General features: G+C 45.9%; 1 protein-coding gene across 7 annotated transcripts in view; it reads right to left on the bottom strand.

The window, feature by feature from the left end:
- Positions 1-22400, bottom strand: part of LOC140207157 (uncharacterized) — a 61137-nt gene that overhangs the window by 37408 nt on the left and 1329 nt on the right. For 4 of the 7 annotated variants that reach the window (XR_011888518.1, XR_011888515.1, XR_011888517.1 and 1 more), the window contains exons 1-2: positions 18248-18398; positions 15565-15732 (exon numbers count right to left, since the gene is read on the bottom strand). The gene's annotated coding sequence lies outside the window, so the exon portion shown is untranslated. Of the gene's footprint in view, positions 1-15564; positions 15733-18247; positions 18399-22400 lie in introns of those variants that run through there. The other 3 variants (XM_072275497.1, XM_072275498.1, XM_072275499.1) reach the window with 3 other exon arrangements.

Genomic DNA, 22400 nt, shown 5'->3' with positions numbered 1-22400 from the left:
AGGGGCCATGAAGTTGATCCTGTTTTGCCTTACCTCTAGAGACTCTGTGACCATCTCCTGAGTAAATACAGATGCAAAAATAATATTTAAAATCTCCCCCATCTATTTTGTCTCCTCATGTGGATTACCATTCTGATCTTCCAGAGGATTAATTTTGTCCCTTACAATCTTTTTGCTCTTAACATATCTGCAGAATCCCTGAGGATTCTCCTTCACCTTCTCTGCTGGGGCAACCTCATGCCTTCTTTTATTTCTTTCATAAGTGTTCACTTGAATTTCCTGTACTCCATTTGTTCCTATCTGCTCATTTGACACCCGGATGACCATCTGTGTGAAGAAGGTTTCCCTCATGTTCCCCTTAACATTTCACCTTTCACCCTTAACCCATGGCCTCTGGTTATAGTCCCACACCATCTCAGTGGAAAAAGCCAGCTTGCATTTACCCTATCTATGCCCCACTATCACAATCAGATCTCCCCTCAATCTTCTACGTTCCAAGGAGTAAAGTCCTGACCTGTTCAATCTTTCCCTATAACCCAAGTCCTCCAGACCTGGCAACATCCTTGTGAATTTTCTGGGAACTCTTTTAACCTCTTTTACATCTTCCTGTAGGTTGGTGACCAAAACTGCACAAAACACTCCAAATAAGGCCTCACCAATGTCTTGTACAACATCAACATAACATCCATCTCCTGTACTCAGTACTTTGGTTTATGAAGGCCAATGTGCCAAAATCTTTCTTTCCATCCCTATTTAACTGTGACACCACTTTCATTGAATTGTAGACCTGTATTCCCAGATCCCTTACTTCTACAACATTTTTCAGGGCCCTACCAGTCACTGTGCAATTCGAGGTCCTACCAAAGTGCCAATACCTCACACCTGTCTCTATTAAATTCCATTTCTCAAACCATTTTCCCAGCTGGTCCAGATCGCACTGCAAGCCATGATAGTCTTCCTCACTGTCCACTACATCACCAATCTTGGTGTCAGCCACAAATTTGCTGATCCAGTTAACCACGCTATCATCCAGATTACTGTTTCAAAATAGAACATAGAAATCTACAGTGTATTTCAGGCCATTCAGCCTAAAATGTTATGCCAACCATGAAACTTACTCTAGAAACTGCCTAGACTTTCCCTAGCGCATAGCCCTCTATTTTTCTAAGCTCCATGTACCTATCTAAGAAACTGTTAAAAGACCCTATTGTATCTGCCTCAACCACAGCTGCTGGCAGTGCATAGTCCCATCACCTTACCAAGGATCTCATGTTGTCTGTACATACCGGCGATGCTGTGAGAAAAGAATAGCAGCACCTCTTTCACCTCAGACGGTTGGAGAAGTCTGGGATGGGTCCCGAAATTCTACGGACTTTCTACAGGGACTCAATTGAGAGCATCCTGACTGGCTGCATCACTGCCTGGTATGGGATCTGTACTTCCCTGAATCCCTTAACAATATATATTAATGACTTGGATGAGGGAATTAAATGCAGCATCTCCAAGTTTGCGGATGACACGAAGCTGGGTGGCAGTGTTAGCTGTGAGGAGGATGCTAAGAGGATGCAGGGTGACTTGCATAGGTTGGGTGAGTGGGCAAATTCATGGCAGATGCAATTTAATGTGGATAAATGTGAAGTTATCCACTTTGGTGGCAAAAATAGGAAAACAGATTATTATCTGAATGGTGGCCGATTAGGAAAAGGGGAGGTGCAACGTGACCTGGGTGTCATTATACACCAGTCATTGAAAGTGGGCATGCAGGTACAGCAGGCGGTGAAAAAGGCAAATGGTAAGCTGGCATTTATAGCGAGAGGATTTGAGTACAGGAGCAGGGAGGTACTACTGCAGTTGTACAAGGCCTTGGTGAGACCGCACCTGGAGTATTGTGTGCAGTTTTGGTCCCCTAATCTGAGGAAAGACATCCTTGCCATAGAGGGAGTACAGAGAAGGTTCACCAGATTGATTCCTGGGATGGCAGGACTTTCATATGAAGAAAGAATGGATGAACTGGGCTTGTACTCGTTGGAATTTAGAAGATTGAGGGGGGATCTGATTGAAACGTATAAGATCCTAAAGGGATTGGACAGGCTAGATGCAGGAAGATTGTTCCCGATGTTGGGGAAGTCCAGAACGAGGGGTCACAGTTTGAGGATAGAGGGGAAGCCTTTTAGGACTGAGATTAGGAAAAACTTCTTCACACAGAGAGTGGTGAATCTGTGGAATTCTCTGCCACAAGAAACAGTTGAGGCCAGTTCATTGGCTATATTTAAGAGGGAGTTAGATATGGCCCTTGTGGCTACGGGGGTCAGGGGGTATGAAGGGAAGGCTGGGGCAGTGTTCTGAGTTGGATGATCAGCCATGATCATAATAAATGGCGGTGCAGGCTCGAAGGGCCGAATGGCCTACTCCTGCACCTATTTTCTATGTTTCTACGTTTCTAATCGCAGGACCCTGCAGAGAGTGGTGCGGACAGCCCAGTGCATCTGTAGATGTGAACTTCCCACTATTCAGGACATTTACAGAGACAGGTGTGTAAAATGTTCCCAAAGGATATTGGGACCCAATTCACCACAAACACAAACTGTTCCTGCTGCTACCAGCCAGGAAACGGTACCACAGCAAAAGGACCAACAGGCTCTGGGCATCATCTTCCACCAGGCCATCAGACTGATTAATTCATGCTGATACAATTGCATTTTTAGGTTATATTGACTGTCCCATGTACAAAGTATCTATTATAAATTACTATAAATTACACATTGAACATTTAGGTGGAGACATAAAGATTTCTACTCCTCATGTATATGAAGGATGTATGTAATAAAGTCAATTGAATTCAATTTACCCTCTCCACTATCTGTTCTGTCATTCTGGCTCCCATTTCCCCTTCAACCTATTTTAACCACATCACCCTCTCCCTCCACACTAGCACTAGCAAGCCTTACCACTAGGATATTAGTCCCTTCTTGATCTGTTCCCCTAACTAATGAATCCCCTATCACCTCTTTGACTTTTCTCTGCCAGGTAATTCCTCCTCCAACATTTTCTAAAGTGGTCCACCTGTTGTGCAGGATAGCAACAAGAGTACTCTGTGATGGCTACTTAACATCATTCCCCTCCCTGACTCTCACCCAGTTTCCTGTGTCCTGCACCTTGGGTGTAACTCAGCTCTCTTCATGTCATATCTATCACCCCCCCCCCCAACTCCCGGTTGATCCGGAATTCATCCATTTGAAGTTCCAACTCCTGAAAATGCAGGGTTACAAGCTGCAGCTGGATGCACATCTTGTAGGTGAGGGCATCAGGGACACTGGAGGTCTCCCTCTAATTTTTAATGACCAGTTTGCATATAAATCTTGTACTGTCCATTTTTTTTTACCCAGTTACATGTGCACAGTGAATTTTATATAGAGTGGTATTCATTTTAACAGCTAGCAAGTCACTATCGATAAGAACTTTGATCTCCTCTGGGTCGATCGAGTTCATCTACACTCCCACACAAACTATGTAGCAGGCCTGTAACGGGTAATGAAGGATTTTCTCACCAGAGCACATTGTCCATTTGCTTGCTAAATTACCCTTTAAAAAGTTAGATTTTTTTTTAGATTTAGATTATGAGAACACTCAGTTCTCTTTTATTGTCATTTAGAAATGCATATATGCATTAAGAAATGATACAATGTTTCTCCGGCGTGATATCACAGAAAACAAGACAGACAAAAGACTAACACTGACAGAACCACATAATTATACCATACAGTTACAGCAGTGCAAAGCAATACCATAAATGATGAAGAACAGTCCATAGGCACAGTAAAAAAAAAATAGTCTCTAAGTCCCTGAGTCGATCGACCCAGAGTCCCTGATAGCGGCGGCAAAAGGGAGAAACTCCCTGCCATAAACCTCCAGGCACCGTCAACTTGCCGATACCTTGGAAGCAGCCGACCACGACCGACCCTGAGTCCATCCGTCCGAAAACTCCGAGCTTCCGAGCAGCCTCTCTGATACAGCCCCCCAAGCGCCTTCCTCTGCCAAGCGCCTTCGACCTCTCCCCGGCCACTGAAACATGCAAAGCCAAGGATTTCGAGGCCTTCAGCTCCAGAGGTTCCAGTTACCACACAGTAGCAGCGGCAGCAAAGCAGACATTTCAGAAGTTTTCCAGATGTTCAGCTATGCTCTCACATCTGTCTCGATCAAATCAGGATTGTGCACGGTCCCCTACTTGACAGATAATCATCACCGGAGAGGCCGCCATCTTCACCCGCATTACAAATATTTCCAAGTATCATTCCACTTCTCCTCACTTATGAATTCTCCAGCAATTTTTGCATCACCACACAGGTAACACTAGTTTCTTTATTGGACATAAATATTTTCCCTGAACCCTCCTGAGGAATTGAGGATACATTAAAAAATCATTTTGAACCTATGTAACCTCTGGCGAAAAGAATAATTGGGACTGAATAGGAATTTTTGAACTGAAGTAAACTCTGTCTTCAATGGTTAGCTAAGACAGGCTCATGACCAGTTCTTTGCGACTTGCAGAGAGACACACTGAGAGCTGACAATGTTATAGATTGTAACCTCATTAGCTGATAACATTATACATTGTACTGTCATTTGAGTAAAGGCAGGAGGACATGCCGATAACAATAAGGATGAACATCTGTCTGTAATTAAGTCAGGGCCTTGCAAAGGGAACAACTGATAAGGACTGGACAGTACATCCATCTGTAACTAAAACCTTGATTTAGCAAACTCCCTAATCTAATTAAGTTTTGCACCAACAGGTATGGTGGCTGTACCAGTTCAAATATTATCTTCCAATAGTAATGTATGGGGCTTATTACATGGCTGTAACCTGACTAAGTCATTCCACTTGTCAATTGGTGGCAGTGCTTACGTGCCTTCCCTTTGACAACTGGGTCTCAAACTCCTGCAGGAGAATGTGCAATAAACTGTGGTGATGATAAGAAGCTGGTCTCCCAAGTTTTATTCAGATTCAACTTTAACATCTGGCGTCACAAACAGGATCCCAATATTGGGAGTGCCAAGCAGTCTGTGATGGGATATTACCTGATGAGAACAAGCAGTAAATTTGATATGGAAAAGAACTGTGGAAAGAAGTGGAAATTGTTGAAAAGGGAATGGAAGGAAAAGGCAGATGTAAAGTGGAACAGTATATTATTAGCAAGTTGGAGGAATAATGCATGTGACAAAGGGATAGAGATATGTACCGCAGAAGGAACGCCAAAGGTTGGGAGGTGCTAAAAGTGGAGCGTGAATAGGTGGGTGGGCGGGCGCTGAAAACGACAGCAGGAAAAACAACATAAGCAAATCAAGTCCGGCCTAGATAGGAGAGAAGGGCAGGAATGTCAGTCTAAAGTTCGAACTGATAGGGAAACAAGGGAACTGATAGGGAACCCATGTCTGGCATACCAACCTTGTTTGAGGACAGTGACTGTGATGAGGAGTGGGCACCCACCTTACCCCCTCCCCCGACCTTACCAGGGGCCAAGTGCACCCACTGCTCCCAAACCCCAATCCTCCCAGTACTCAGATACAGTGGCCGCTCCGCTAAAACAATGGCGGCAGGGAAGGGGAGGCTCTCGATACCCTGAGATCCAGGAAGGGAATACAGAGGATTATTCCAAGACAAGGAGGGAAGAATCCAATAAAACCCCAGAGTTAATGGCTGCACAAAGACAATTGCCGACCCAAATGCTGCCCAATCCACGAGCAGGAGGAGGGACAGCCCTCAGTGATTCCTGTGTATGCACCCTGAAAGCCTCAAGAAATGATAATGATCATGAATCAGGCCCCAGATAGAAAAGAACAACCAGCACAGTTTGCTCCGTATGTCTGCAGTACTATACAAACGTATAATGCGACCTGGGAAGATTTATTCTGTCTCTGCTGCATGATTCTCTCAGCTGATGAAGATTGAAAATAGAAGGCAGAATTGAGATACCAAACCTATCAGGAGTTACAGGCAGGAAACCACAATGAGAATGAACAGACAGACCAGATTATTCAAGCCTTGGAAAGGGCTTTCCAACAACCTATAAACATCACTAAAGTACCTGAATGCAAATCTAAGCCTGGGGAATCAGGACCAGACTATTGGGAGCAATTTGTGGCCTGCCAAGGCACTTTCACAGCAGACCAAGCCTTTAATAATGGGAATCCATCCCCCCAGTTCAATGCCTTACTGCTCCAATGCTTACCAACTAAGTTAGCCAATGTGATTAAAACAAATAACATGGATTGGCCTGACAATGACCAAAATCGAATGCAATGAGCTTTGACATATTATTGGGACCTGGCTTTTGAATCCTGATCAAACCCAAAGGGAACCAATATTAAAGGTGAATATGTTCACCGGGAAGAAGGACGCGAGTGGACTTTATCCTGGGATCAGAAATGGGAACAGAAACTTACCAAGGGACAGAGGAGGACAACAACCTGTTTAGAAATTGACAAGCAAGGACGTTTCCTACTGTGAGTACCACCCCTCAGGAAGGACCCAATGTAATAAATATTGTAAGTTGCTGGAATTCCAATTCCATTTATGATTCATAAGGGAGGCAACCACAACCACTCTCAATCAGGAAATAGTATCGGAAAAGGGATTCCAGCTATCAGACGATACAATCACTCTGTCTGGGTTCGAAGGCACGGAACATACGTATTCACGTACCCAGTCACTGCAGCTGGAATTCCAGGGGAACCAGTGTGGTTTCATTTACAGTCACCACCAGTCAGGGGTGTAATCTAGCAGGAAGAGACATGCTCTGTCAGTTGGAAGTCGAGATTCCACCACGGACAAGGGTATCACCCTGGGACTAGCGAACAACCGACAGCGTCCCCAGTTACCGACCCCCCCAGTGGTGGGCACTTAATCTGGACTCCACTGCGTTTGAACCCCTTCTGCCAGCGGCTGACTCTCATGTGACTCTGTGCTATGACCCTACGGGTGCTCAACTGAGGAAAGCCAATATTATGCACCCTCAAGGGATAGAAGTTCCCAGTCATGGTGATTGGAGAGATTAAAGGAAGAGAGGGCAGTGCATTACTGGCCGAAGTTCCAGATTTCCTTTGGCAACAGACCACCGTGAGTGTTTGCCCTGGATTCAAGCCAAAGAGCCTCAGGTTCCTTGCCTACGCTTTGACAAAAGAAGCCCCAGCACCGAGGGAGAATGGCAAGACTTGGCCGCGGGCCAACTCCGATACTGGAAGGAGTCTGAGGTGAAGACGGGACATCTGGTAATACATTCTTTTAATGTTGACCGAACCCAAGACGTTGTACCCCATCTCTGGGTAATTTCAGGCCATGAAGTCGGCCACACCAACTGCCCCCCTGTCCGGATCACCGTGAAAGAAGGACAGACTCTCCCATCCATTCCACAATACCCCCTCAAGCCCAAGGCAACGTTTTTTGAGGATGGAAGCTGTTTTATGGATCCAGCAGGAAAACGACATTCTGGCTATGTGACAGTGACGGACAGTGAAATAGTTGAGCAGGCCTCTTTTGAATCAGCTGTCTCTGCCCAGAAAGCTGAGCTGTTTGCTCTGACTCGTGTCTGTATCCTAGCAACAGACTAAAGTGTGAGCATTTACACAGACTCCCGTTACGCATTTGGAATTGTGCACAACTACTGGGCTCTCTGGGAACATGGGGATTCCTGACTTCCTCTGGCCACCCCATTAGTAATGCCACCTTTGTAAACAACTTACTCACCGCTCTACAGCTACCTCGAGTTTTGGTTATTATTAAATGTGCAGCCCATACCCAGATGTCCGACCAGGTCACTAAAGGCAATACTTTACTAGATTAGACAGCGAAAAGTCAATCCTCGGTAGTTGTAGTCCTCTCAGGTTCCCGTCAAGCAACCCTCCATGGCTTAAGCAGAACAAGTTTCCCAGACATGCAGGAGGTACGTACTTTTCAGGGAGATGCCTCTGAGGAGGAGCGCAAACTGTGTTCCCAGATGGGGTGCCAGAAAGACCCCGACCTAGGTTTTTGAATACCCCAGTGGGACAGGTCTGTGTTCCCACACAGTTTTTACCAATATTGGTCATTATATACATATAAGAAGAAGAATGAGGGGAGATATGATAGAGGTTTACAATATTATGAGGGGCATAGACAGAGTAAATGCGAGTAGGCTTTTTCCACAGATTAGGAGAGATAAATATGAGAGGACATGGCTTTAGGGTGAAAGGGGAAAGGTTTAGGGGTAACATTAGGGGGAACTTCTTCACTCAGAGAGCAGTGGGAGTGAGGAACGAACTGCCATCTGACATGGTAAATGTGGGCTCACTCTTAAGTTTTAAGAATAAATTGGATAGATACATGGATGGGAGAGGTCTGTAGGTTATGGACTGGTTGCAGGACAACGAGACAAGCAGAATAAAGTTTCAGCACAGATGAGAAGGGCTGAATGGCCTGTTTTCTCTGCTGTAGTGTTCTGTGGTTCTGGGAAAGGAGGGAATGGTTGGTAACCTGTACTCTGCACACCGGGTACGACTCCCTTACCAGGTGAACCCTCCTCGTGTCTACAAGTTGATTTTATTGAATTGCCGAGAATACATTGCTACAGATACTGCTTAATTATTATAGATGCATTTAGTAGATGGATTGAAGCTATTCCAACTACCAATAATACCGCTATGACTGTTATGAAGGTATTATTATGGGAAGTAATTCCCAGGTACGGCCTGCCAGAGATACTGAGGTCTGACAATGACCCACACTTTGTGGTGAAGCTAAACGAAGAGGTATGTAACAAACCAGCTATGAAGCAACAATTAAACTGCGTACACTACCCACAGGCCGCTGGCATAGCAGAAAGAGCCAACGGCACTCTGAAGAGTAAATTGGCTAAACTAACAGTGGAGACTGGACTCACTTGGTTGAAGGTCCTACCGTTAGCCCTATTTCACATGAGGGTTACCCCACAGGGGAAAACAGGGTTGTCACCAGCTGAAATCTTTTATGGACAGCCCATGAGGACGCCCTGGGGACCAAGACCTTGTGTACCATTGCTCCCAGAAAGTCTACCAGTAAAATTGGATTTGCATACCCTGGGGGAAGAGATGGGGAAATATATATGCCAACTAACCAAAATTTTCCAAGCATCACATTCACAGGTACAACAGGCTTACAAGGAAGAGAACTACCTCACAGAGAGGAATGAATATCCCACCACAGAACTTGGGAATTTTGTCCTGATCAAGAACTGGGATCGAGGGAAACTTGGACCTCGGTGGAGGGGACCATATCAGGAGTTACTGACCACTCCCACAGCTGTGAAACTGAAGGGGCAATCTCGGTGGATACATCGAACAGACAACAAACGTGTTACTGAAGGAACTGAGTAGAAGGACTCTCTCGGACTAAAGGACAATGTATTGGTTGATGATGGTGTTCGTGTTTATGTTCCCGAGAGGGCTCACCCCAGCATCTGGGGGCCCCCACGTTAACACCTTTCTGTCTCTCTGTCACACCTATGCCAAACAGGTAGAACTAGGGACCTGCTGGGTTTGTGCGGAAATTCTGCAGCATGGTAAAACTATGATTCCAATGTCAGTAATCCCACTCAACCAGAGTGAGGAACTCTCAGCTTGGGCTTTCTCAAATAACACCCAGGGAAGTGAGGTGAGGAACTGTGGTCCATTCAGAGATGACTGTGGCTGTCAGTGTTTTGAGGGATGGTATCTCAGGCCCCCACCAAACAGAACCTCTTATACTGGGAAACGTGTATCCCGGCCATACTTGCATGTGCCCAGCAGCAGAGAGGAATAACTGAGGCTGAGCAATTTTGGATGATCACTTTTCTGGCGAGCTGGCCAATAATACTGCAGGGGCCCTGACAAAAACACAGGCCCAAGTAACAGAAATATCCACTGAAATGATTGCAATCCGGCAAACAGCCCTACAGAATCGTATGGCTTCAGATTTTATCCTGGCTGAGAAAGGGGGAACCTGTGCTATTATTGACACAGAATGCTGCACCTATATCCCTGATGACTCTATTAACATTACATCCCTCTCCGATCACACTGCCAAGGAGATTGACAGCATCAAGAAAGTAGGGCAGGATTTACACCGGTTCACCGAAGGGTCAAAATGGTGTCTTCGAAGGTCTGTTCAGTAATATGTAGGGCGAGATATTGCATTATGGCCTAATAGTTGTACATACCTGTTGTACGCTGTTTTTACCCACTGATAAGTCAATGCTGTACTCAGTTGCTTTCTCTGTAAAAAATTACTGCTTTGTTGATCATATTAAGATCAAAAGGAGGGAATGATAAAGTATGTAAAAGGGTTAATACAACCTTAAACAACAGCAGCCTGTTTTTCTGAAAGAAACTGCAGATGATCAACAGATGTGCTAAGCCATGCTGAGCCATATTTCTTCTTGAAGGTAGCTGGCTAGGGTTTCAGGATGCTTATCTCCCTGCGCACTCATGCCCTGTACAGTCCGGCCCTGTAGCTCAGAAGGGTAGGGAAAGGAAGAGGAGGGCAGTAGTAATAGGGGACTCGATATTAAGGGGGTCAGATAGGCGATTCTGTGGACGTAGTCCGGAGACCCGGATGGTAGTTTGCCTCCCTGGTGCCAGGGTCCGGGATATTTCTGATCATGTCCAAGATATCCTGAAGCGGGAGGCAGAGGAACTAGAGGCCGTGATATAGGGAGTTAGGAAGGGAGTTGAGAAAAAGGACCGCAAAGGTAGTAATCTCGGGATTACTGCCTGTGCCACGCGACAGTGAGAGTAGGAATGCAATGAGGTGGAGGATAAATGCGTGGCTGAGGGATTGGAGCAGGGGGCAGGGATTCAAGTTTTTGGATCATTGGGACCTCTTTTGGCACAGGTGTGATCTGTACAAAAAGGGCGGGTTACACTTGAATCCTAGGGGGACCAATATCGTGGCGGGGAGTTTTGCGAGGGCTACTGAGGTGACTTTAAATGACAATGTTTGGGGAGTGGGAATCAAATTAAAGAGACTAGGAGAGAGGAGGTTAGTTCACAAATAGAGAAAGCTAGTAGACAGTGTGTGAGGGAGGATAGGCAGGGGACAGAGATCGGGAGCACTCAGACCTAAGATGTAGGGAATAAGGAAGAAAAAGATAACAAAGTTGTTTGCTCCATTAAGGATAAACAGAGAGTAAGAGGTGGATGTTTCTTAAATGCATCTATTTTAATGCTAGGAGCATTGTAAGTAAGGATGAGCTTAGAGCATGGATTGATACCTGGAAATATGATCTTGTAGCTATTAGTGAAACGTGGTTGCAGGAAGGGTGTGATTGGCAACTAATTGTTCCAGGATTTCATTGCTTCAGGTGTGATAGAATAGGAGAGGCAAGAGGGGGAGGTGTTGCATTGCTTGTCATATAAATATAACAGCGGTGGTCTGGCAGGATAGATTAGTGGACTCATCCAGGGAGGCTATTTGTGTGGAATTGAGAAATGGGAAAGGTGTTGTGACGCTTATAGGGGTGTATTATAGACCAGCTAATGGGGACCGAGAACTGGAGGAGCAAATTTGTAAGGAGATAGCAGATATTTGTAGTAAGCACAAGGTTGTGATTACGGGAGATTTTAATTTTCCACACATAGACTGGGAAGCCCATTCTGTAAACGGGCTGGATGGTTTGGAGTTTGTCAAATGTGTGCAAGATAGTTTTTTGCAGCAATACATAAAGGTACCATCTAGAGAAGTGTCATACAGTGGTGGCTGGGAACAGATCCAAGTGTAAGACACAGACACTTAAGTACTAGGGACAGGACTAGGATACAGGGCGATGGCCAGGACATTGACAGGAAAACCAGGAACCTGGAACAGGACAGGACAAGAGAGCTAGGAGCCCGGGCTTGGACTCCGAGCCAGAGACTGGACAAGGACCCAGTACCTGGGTCTTGCTTCTGGCTCGGACCCCAGAATTAGGCAAGGACGAGGCTTGGCAGGCAGGCAGGATGAGGCTGGAATCCTCAGGCTTGAGGCTAGAGGCGAGGCTTGGCAGGACAGGAGGCTGGAGTTTTCAGGCTTGAGGCTAGAGGCTAGAGACTTGGCTTGGCAAGAGGCTAGAGGCTAGAGACTTGGCTTGGCAAGAGGCTAGAGGCTGGAGTCTTCAGCCTTGAGGTTATAGGCGAGGCTTGGCAGGAGGCAGGATGGACTCCGAGCCAGAGACTGGACAAGGATCCAGTACCTGGGTCTTGCCTCTGGCTCGGACCCCAGAACCAGGTAAGGACGAGGCTTGGCAGAAGGCAGAAGGCTTGAGGCTAGGAAGGCTCCTCCTGGGCAGGGCGCGGATCACCAGGAGGCAAGGGACAGGAAGGTTCAGAACCAACCCCAGGTAACGGCAAGACGGCCTGGATTATCTGGGCGGAGGCAAGGGACAGGAAGGGAGCTAGGTACAGGATGGCTCCAGGACAAGACTGCAGGCGAGACGAGGCGAGAGTTACCAGCAAGACAAGGCAAGGTTTCTGGCAAAGCAAGGGGAGACGAGAGTTACCAGCAAGACAAGGCAAGGTTTCTGGCAATGCAAGGCGAGATGAGAGTTACCAGCAAGACAAGGCAAGGCTTCAGGCAATGCAAGGCGAGATGAGAACTTCAGGCGAGGCGAGAGTTACCGGCAAGACAAGGCAAGGCTTCAGGTGAGGCAACAGAAGGCAGAGGAAGAGATACAAGGAGTAAGGACAAGAACAATCCAGCAGCCACGCCCTGGTCTCTGGAAGTACTTATGCAGCCAGCTCCAACGAGCATCAGCTGCCTCAATTAGAGCTAAACAAGCCAGAAACAGTGTAGTCAGGAAAACCTGGAGCAAGGGTCCAGACCATGACCATGAACCGGAATATGGACTTCACGGACCGGACCATGAAAAGAAAGGGCAGTGTTGGATCTCCTGTTAGGGAATGAGATAGGGCAGGGGACGGAGGTATGTGTTGGGGAGCACTTCGGGTCCAGTGATCACAATAACATTAGTTTCAATATAATTATGGAGAAGGATAGGACTGGACCCAGGGTTGAGATTTTTGATTAGAGAAAGGCTAACTTTGAGGAGATGCGAAAGGATTTAGAAGGAGTAGATTGGGACCATTTGTTTTATGGGAAGGATGTAATAGAGAAATAGAGGTCATTTAAATGTGAAATTTTGAGGGTACAGGATTCCTATGGTTTCTATGGCTTTCTAAATTAGAAAAGCTAAAAGAAGATATGAGGCAGCTTTAGCAAGAAAGGTGAAAATAAATCCAAATGGTTTTATACAGTTATATAAATAGCAAAAGGATAGTGAGGGATAAGATTGGTCCCTTAGAGAATCAGAGTGGACGGCTATGTGCGGTGCCAAAAGAGCTGGGGGAGATTTTGAACAATTTCTTTTCTTCGGTATTCACTAAGGAGAAGGATATTGAATTGTGTAAGGTAAAGGAGACAGGAAGGGTAGTTATGGAAAGTATGACGATTAAAGAGGAAGTACTGGCGCTTTTAAGGAATATAAAAGTTGATAAGTCTCCGGGTCCGGACAAGATATTCCCTAGGTCCTTGAGGGAAATTAGTGTGGAAATAGCAGGGCTCTGACAGAAATATTTCAAATGTCTTAAGAAAGGGGGATGGTGCCGGAGGATTGGCGTATTGCTCATGTTATTCCATTGTTTAGAAAGGGTTCTAAGAGTAAACCTACCAATTATTGGCCTGTGAGTTTGACGTCAGTGGTGGGTAAATTGATGGAAAGTATTCTTCGAGATGGTATATATAATTATCTGGATAGACAGGGTCTGATTAGGAACCGTCAACATGGATTTGTGCGTGGAAGCTCATGTTTGACAAATCTTATTGAATTTTTTGAGGAGGTTACTAGGAAAGTTGACGAGGGTAAAGTGGTGGATGTTGTTTATATGGACTTCAGTAAGGCCTTTGACAAAGGTCCACATGGAAGGTTAGTTAGGAAGGTTCAATCGTTAGGCATTAATATCGAAGTAGTAAAATGGATTCAGCAGTGGCTGGATGGGAGACGCCAGAGAGTACTGCTGAATAACTGTGTGTCAGATTGGAGGACGGTGTGTAGCGGTGTGCCTCAGGGATCTGTACTGGGTCCAATGTTGCTTGTCATATATATTAATGATCTGGATGATGGGGTGGTAAATTGGATTAGTAAGTATGCAGATGATACTGAGATAGGTGGAGCTGTGAATAATGAAGTAGGTTTTCAAAGCTTGCAGAGAGCTTTAGGCCAATTAGAAGAGTGGGCTGAAAGATGGCAGATGGAGTTTAATGTTGAAAAACGTGAGGTGCTACATTTTGGTCGGACTAATCAAAATAGGACATACATGGTAAATGGTAGAGTATTGAAGAATTCAGTAGAACAGAGGGATCTAGGAATAATGGTGCATAGTTCCCTGCAGGTGGAATCTCATGTCGATAGGGTGGTGAAGAAAGCTTTTGGTACGCCGGCCTTTATAAATCAGATCATTGAGTTTAGGAGTTGGGATGTAATGTTGAAATTGTACAAGGCATTGGTGAGGCCAAATTTGGAGTATTGTGTACAGTTCTGGTCACTGAATTATAGGAAAGATGTTAATAAAATTGAGAGAGTACAGAGGAGGTTTACTAAAATGTTGCCTGGGTTTCATCTCCTAAGTTACAGAGAAAGGTTTAACAGGATAGGTCTCTATTCTTTGAAGCGTAGAAGGTAGAGAAGGGACTAGATAGAGGTGTTTAAAATTATGAGGGGGATTGACCGAGTTCACATGGATTGGCTTTTTCCAATGAGAGCGGAGGAGATTCAAACAAGAGGACATGAGTTGAGAGTTAAAGGGCAAAAGTTTAGGGGTAACATGAGGGGGAACTTCTTTACTCAGAGAGTGGTGGCTGTGTGGAACGAGCTTCCAGCAGAAGTGGTTGATGTTGTCGTTTAAAGTTAAATTGGATAGATATATGGACAGGAAAGGAATGAAGGGTTATGAATCAAGTGCAGGTCAGTGGGACTAGGTGAGAGTAGGAGTCTGGCACAGACTAGAAGGGCCGAGATGGCCTGTTTCCATGCTGTAATTGTTATATGGTTATGCATAGAGATAGGACAGCTTCAGTCTGTTCTTTGTGTGTAAGCCATTATGACTATTTTGTAATTTGCCTTTAGGGGCTGTCATGTAGTAAATAACTTCGGCTCCAGGATCTCTTGTGTGGGGCATATCTGAACGGATATATCTGTGGTGTAAAGGGAATTGTTTGTCAGTTAGTGGATTATGCGGAAACAGTCACAGACTGTTCCTGTTTGAACGACTAACTGAGTAAGCCCCGCAGCTTGGAATAAAGAATTTGTACTTATACAGTCTCTGAGTGACTTTATCCATATTCAACTTCAACAGAATGGGAGTGGTTTCAAAGGGCTGGGCTGCTGGAAGCACATTACCAGACCTGGAGTGATTGCAACTGGGTCTGACAGAGGCATAATTGGTACCTCTGGGCACATTCAGTCTCACTCCAACTATTTCCTACCTTCCTTTGCACAGATATGTAATGTCTCAAGGTCCAGTGTTTGAGTAAATGAGACTCACCAAACTTTCTCCTGACTGAATCACTGGAATCTCCGAGTCAGATGGGTCCTCTCCAGTTGATGCTCCCAATCCTCGGGCTGGTTCACTTGTTGCTGTTCCCTCGTCTTCAGTCGTGGTTTGCTTCCAGTTGGGGGTTTTCTTCCAATAAATCTCTCACCACAGGTCTAACTTTAACATGAAAGATAATGAAGCACATTAACAGTACAAAGAAGAACCAAACATTTCTGCTTAATGGTACTAAGAACAAAACGTACTCAAATTTAAACGTTGAAGGGAGATATAATGATCTCAGTGAACAATCTTTTATTGTCACTCACACTTCACAAAACGATATGGGATAAGAAGGAGCCATCATTCAGTCATGGTAAGACATAAGACACAAGACACAGGAACAGAATTAGGTGATTCAATCCATCTGGTCTGCCCCACCACCCAAAATGGCTGATTGTTATTCCAACACCATATTCCTGCCTTCCTCCTGTAACCCTGAAGCTACTTAGCAGTCATGAATATATTAATCTGTCATAAATACACCCAAATGGCAGACTCAACCAGCCTCTGTGGCAACAACTTCCACAGATCAGACACCTCATCTTAGTTTTTAAGGGAAGCCTCTTTATTCTGAAACTATGCTGTCAGATCACAGACTCTCCGTCTAATGGAAACATCCTCTCCATGTCCACTGTATCCAGGCTTTTCAGCATTCGGTAGGTTTACTTAACTATACATCCCCCACCACCCCCACCGTCCCTCTGAACTCCACTGAGCACAGGTCCAGAACCATCAAATGCTCCTCATAGATAACGCCGATCATTCCTGAGATAATTCTTGTAAACCTTGTTATAAACAACTGTGCTGAACACATTTCCAGGAATAACAAATTGGTAGCAGGACAATTTATAGGGAAAAGTTGTGCTTTCTTTACTGTTCTACTGTCACAGAACGAGCCATTTCCATTTCCAGGTTAAAACAGGTCCATTTCAGGAAATATAAACCATTCCAGGTTGAATGTAATAGAAAGAAACTGGAATTACCAGAAACGCTCAGCAGGTAAGGAACAGCTGTGGGGAGAGGAACAAACATTACAATTTGGGTTAATAACCTTTCATCAGAATGACTGCAAACATTTTCAGCTTTTAGTGCAGATCTCCAGCAACTTGAGATTCTGCTTGAATTTCATTGAGTGACAGACAGGTGACAGTGAGGTGGGATTTCCAAACACAGTTTGAACATCAAACTCGCGGGTCTATTTCAACTGTTGTAAACACGGAACAGCCCATTTACTCATAGCCTCTCCCTGTGAGGATGGAATAGGAACTCATCCTCTCCTCAGATTAGCAGTCATTGCTTCCAAAGGAACTCCAGAAACAAACATCTGATCCCAGACCAGAAATACTCGCTCAACACCTCATAACCCAAGCAGCTCGATCTCCGGGTCCGTTTTACCTGGATCAAAAACTGTGATATCCCAGGACCCAACCTCACAGATTCACACAGCTGAACCTGCCAAACACCGACCCTGAGAGTCTCACATATCATCCCCGTATCTCACACTGTGTAGTGCAATCCGGGGTTTCCCCACAACCAATGTCCAGCTACTCAGAATTTCTGCTTCACTGCAGAAAGACGACCATCCAGCCTCATCTGTAGAAGCACTAACCAAAGTCAAAGCCAAAACACCAACAGTTCCACATGCCTGGAATGTAGATCACAGGATTATAGCCCAAGCACCAACTCTCCTGGTACTCTTTGCTGCCAGTAAAATGCTGCATCGTGTCAGTCAGTCACAGTTCACAACTAGCACCTGCACACCAATGCACAACAGAACTGGAACCTGATGACCCTCTGGCATTCCAGCTAACAAAAAACGATTCTGGAAATAACTCAGTGAGGCCAAATGTGCAAAAGAACACTTCACTATGAAGACAAAGGTTAGAAGAAAGATTGCTGATATATAACATTGAGGAGGTAGGATACAGGGTGGACTGAGGTGGACCCAGATGATTAATGCATATCACCGAAGCGGGGGTGAGGAGACTGGACAGAGGTTGCACAAAATGGGCAGGGATGAGCAGATGGAACAATGTGGGATAAGGGATCAAGGACAATCACTGATGGTCCTCAAGCAATGCATAGATACTGAATGAATAGTACATACTACTGTATCAAAGATTGTAAAATGCCAAAGTTAGAACAAACAACAAGAACTTTGTCATATATACTTTGACCCTCCCCAAATTTTTATCAACACACCATAGAAAATTTCCCATCCGGATATTTCTTGCTTTTGCATGGTAATTACTCTGCCCCTGTCTGCGAGGAATGGCAGAGACCTTTGGATACAGATCTTGTCTTGTGCATACTGCACCAACCACTGTCGCTGGGTTATAAATGTGGAGGAGCAATGTGTGGTTAAGTGCCTTGCTCATGGACACAACACAAGTGGAGGGCGGGGCAGATCTGCAGCACACAGCCTCACGTGACCTGTTGGCGGGACTGCCATTTCAATTCTGTGGATATAGACGGCCTGGGCTCCTGGTTTGAATCGTTCAATGCAGATTAAGTGAGGTCTACACACTAATGGCGAGCCCAGATAACTGGGTACTAAATGAGTAATTGGCCTCAGTTCCGGGCGCGCGGCCAACATCGGATCTCCCCGCTCGGGATCGGTCTCAGTACTCACCGATGGGAAAGTGATATCTTCGGCCCGCAGACAGTGATCCCGACCCCCGGCTCCGCGACCTAAGAAGCGAGGACACTTTGCCGATCCCGCAGACGATCCGCTTCAGCACAGAGCGGAAAGGAAAACACCGCCCACCCGGAGACAGTGAGCATGCGCGAAGTGATTATTTCATCATCTGGAGGGCGGGGCCTCGGAAACAGGCGCGCAGATGCTGCCCATCTGTGGTTAAATGGGAGGGGCGAACGGGATCACGTGACAGGTGGTGGGGGGGTGTTTCTCTCTCTCTCTCTCTCTCTCTCTCTCTCTCTCTGTTAAATCCACAGTCAGCACCGTCAGCCTGTGACTGACGTCATAGTCCCGCCTCCTCTCTCCGGCGCCCTTAAAGACACAGTCACAGTCCGACGTAAACACGAGGAATTCTACGGATGCTGGTGAACGCAGCAGGTCAGGCAGCATCTGTAGGAAGAGGTACAGTCGACGTTTCAGGCCGAGACCCTTCGTCAGGACTAACTGAAGGAAGAGTGAGGAAGAGATTTGAAAGGGGGAGGGGGAGGGGGAGGGGGAGGGGGAGATCCAAAATGATAGGAGAAGACAGGAGGGGGAGGGATAGAGCCAAGAGCTGGACAGGTGATAGGCAAAAGGGATATGAGAGGATCATGGGACAGGAGGCCCAGGGAGAAGGAAAAAGGGGAGGTGGGGAAAAAACCCAGAAGATGGGCAAGGGGTATAGTCAGAGGGAGAAAAGGCAAAAGGGACTGTCTTTTCGTTGGCTTTGTGGAACAATCTATGTTCCGTGCCTATTCTGGTATCTGTCCCCCACTTTTCCTTCGCTACATCGATGACTGCATTGGCGCTGCTTCCTGCACGCATGCTGAGCTCACTGACTTCATTAACTTTGCCTCCAACTTTCACCCTGCCCTCAAGTTTACCTGGTCCATTTCCGACACCTCCCTCCCCTTTCTAGATCTTTCTGTCTCTATCTCTGGAGATAGCTTATCCACTGATGTCTACTATAAGCCTACTGACTCTCACAGCTATCCAGACTATTCCTCTTCTCAACCCGTCTCTTGCAGAAATGCCATCCCCTTCTCGCAATTCCTCTGTCTCCGCCGCATCTGCTCTCAGGATGAGGCTTTTCATTCCAGGACGAGGGAGATGTCCTCCTTTTTTAAAGAAAGGGGCTTCCCTTCCTCCACTATCAACTCCGCTCTCAAACGCATCTCCCCCATTTCACGTACATCTGCTCTCACTGCATCCTCCCGCTACCCCACTAGGAATAGGGTTCCCCTGGTCCTCACCTACTACCCCAACAGCCTACCGGTCCAACATATTATTCTCCATAACTTCCGCCACCTCCAACAGGATCCCACCACTACGCACATCTTTACCTCCCCCCCTCTGCTTTCCGCAGGGATCGCTCCCTACGTGACTCCCTTGTCCATTTGTCCCCCCCCCCCATCCCTCCTCACTGATCTGCCTCCTGGCACTTATCCTTGTAAGCGGAACAAGTGCTACACATGCCCTTACACTTCCTCCCTTACCACCATTCAGGGCCCAAGACAGTCCTTCCTGGTGAAGCGACACTTCACCTGTGAGTCGGCTGGGGTGATATACTGCGTCCGGTGCTCCCGATGTGGCCTTGTATATATCGGCGAGACCAGATGCAGACTGGGAGATCGTTTTGCTGAACACCTACGCTCTGTCCGCCAGAGAAAGCAGGATCTCCCAGTGGCCACACATTTTAATTCCACATCCCATTCCCATTCTGACATGTCTCTCCACGGCCTCCTCTACTGTAAAGATGAAGCCACACTCAGGTTGGAGGAACAACATCTTATATTCCGTCTGGGTAGCCTCCAACCTGATGGCATGAACATTGATTTCTCTAACTTCCACTAAGGCCCCACCTCCCCCTCGTACCCCATCTGTTACTTATTTTTATACACGTATTCTTTCTCTCACTCTCCTTTTTCTCCATCCGTCCCTCTGACTATACCCCTTGCCCATCCTCTTGGTTCCCCCCCCCCCACCTTTTCCTTCTCCCTGGGCCTCCTGTCCCATGATCCTCTCATATCCCTTTTGCCAATCACCTGTCCAGCTCTTGGCTCCATCCCTCCCCCTCCTGTCTTCTCCTATCATTTTGGATCTCCCCCTCCCCCTCCCACTTTCGAATCTCTTACTAGCTCTTCCTTCAGTTAGTCCTGACGAAGGGTCTCGGCTGGAAACGTTGACCGTACCTCTTCCTAGAGATGCTGCCTGGCCTGCTGCATTCACCAGCAACTTTGATGTGAGTCACAGTACGACCGCAGGCTCTTAACAGCTGCAACACAACTTCCCGACTTTTGAACTCAATGCTTTAACTAATAAAGACCACGCCATTTGCCTTCTTAACCACCCGATCAATCTGTGCAGTCTCTTTCAGGGAGCGATGAACTTAGAGTCTAAGATCCCTCTGATCATCAACACTGTTCAGGGTTTTGCATTTAACAGTGTACTACCTCATACATTCGACCTACCGAGCTGCCAAGATGATCATCACTAATCAAATCTCACAGAGATTTCTTAGGTCCTGTTGAATTTATTGCCAAGTGCACAAGTACGGGAAGGTGCAGGTATAGAGAAACACTGACTTGTGGCAGCATCACAGGCAAGTACATTCAGATAACACACGGAACACAAATTATAACGATTCTCTGTCAGTCACAATCTATAAATATGTTTTATGTCATTAACAATATACAAAATACATTGTGTCCTGATCAATATTAAAATGTGCATTTTGTGTCAATAACAGACTTGGAAATGGTGAATTTAGTCCCTGTCTCCATTCCTCCTGTAATCCACAACCAGCTCCTTTGTTTTTGTCACCATGAGGGAGAGGTTGTTTTCTTAACATCACTGTGTCGGGGTGATGACTTCTTCTCTGTAGGCTGCCTCATTATTATTTGAGATTAGGCCAGTCAGTGTAGTATCGCCAGCAAATTTAATTAGCAGATTGGAGCTGTGGGTGGCGACACAGTCATGGGTGCACAGAGAGTAAAGGAGGGGGCCAAGGAGACAACCCTGTGGGGTATGTGTGCTGAGGGTCAGAGAGACAGAGGTGAGGGAGCCCACTCTTACCACCTGCCGGCAATCTGACAGGAAGTCCAGGATCCAGATACACAAGGCAGGGTGAAGGCCGAGGTCTCTGAGCTTCTTGTCGATACTTTACGCCTTCGTATGGCTACTGCTCTGCCCATGACTGCAAGGAACTGCAGAGAACTTTGGAGAACAGAGAACATCAGAGAAACAAGCCTCCCCTCCATGGACTCTCCCTACACTCCCCTGCCTCGGAATAGCAGGCCGTGTACTCAAAGATCCTTTCAACCTGGACATTCTTGCTGCAAACCCACTCCCCCATCGGGGAAGAGAAACAAAAGCCTTAAAGCGCGTACCACCAGGCTTAAGGACGGGCTTTCGGTCTGCGGTTATAAGCCAAATGAATGGTCTCCAGTACGATAAGATGGACTCACAATGTAACTCGACATGACCCTGCACCATATGTCTATCTGCACTGCACTTCTCTGCAGCCATAATGCTTTGTTACAGTTAATGTTTTGTCGTATATCAGCTCAATGTACTGTTGTAATGTATTGATCTGTGTGGATGGTAAGTCAGGCAAGATTTTCACTGTAGCTCCGTACGTGATAAAAATAAACAAATTCCCCATTTTAATTGTGTGGAAATATTAGACAGACTGAGCTTCTGCTTTGGAAATTCAGAAGGAAACTTAACTGAACTATTGTCTTTTCTGAGAAATGCAAATAAGTGGAAAAGGCTTCAATCTGGCATTACGATCTGCAGTAACTGGGATCAGGTGACCGGTGGTGGGTCTCCCATACTAATTATCAGAATCAGGTTTAATAGCACCGGCAAATGTCATGAAATTCGTTGTCTCTGCGGCAGCAGTAGAACCTAATTCATAACAATAGATTTTAACAACTATGTATTACAATAATATATATATATTAAGTAGTTAAATTATGTAAGTAGTGCAAAACTAAAAATAAATAATGTAATAAACTCTTAATTGTGTGGAAATTCTGGAGCAAAGTTTAACTAAACTGTACACATTTATGAGAAGCTCAGAAAAATAGAAAAGGCTAAATTCTCA

This window comes from Mobula birostris, chromosome 13 (genome assembly GCF_030028105.1).
Source record: "Mobula birostris isolate sMobBir1 chromosome 13, sMobBir1.hap1, whole genome shotgun sequence".
NCBI lineage: Eukaryota > Metazoa > Chordata > Chondrichthyes > Myliobatiformes > Myliobatidae > Mobula > Mobula birostris.
Note: the sequence above shows the minus strand (reverse complement) of the source record. Positions and strands in the feature narration are given on the sequence as shown.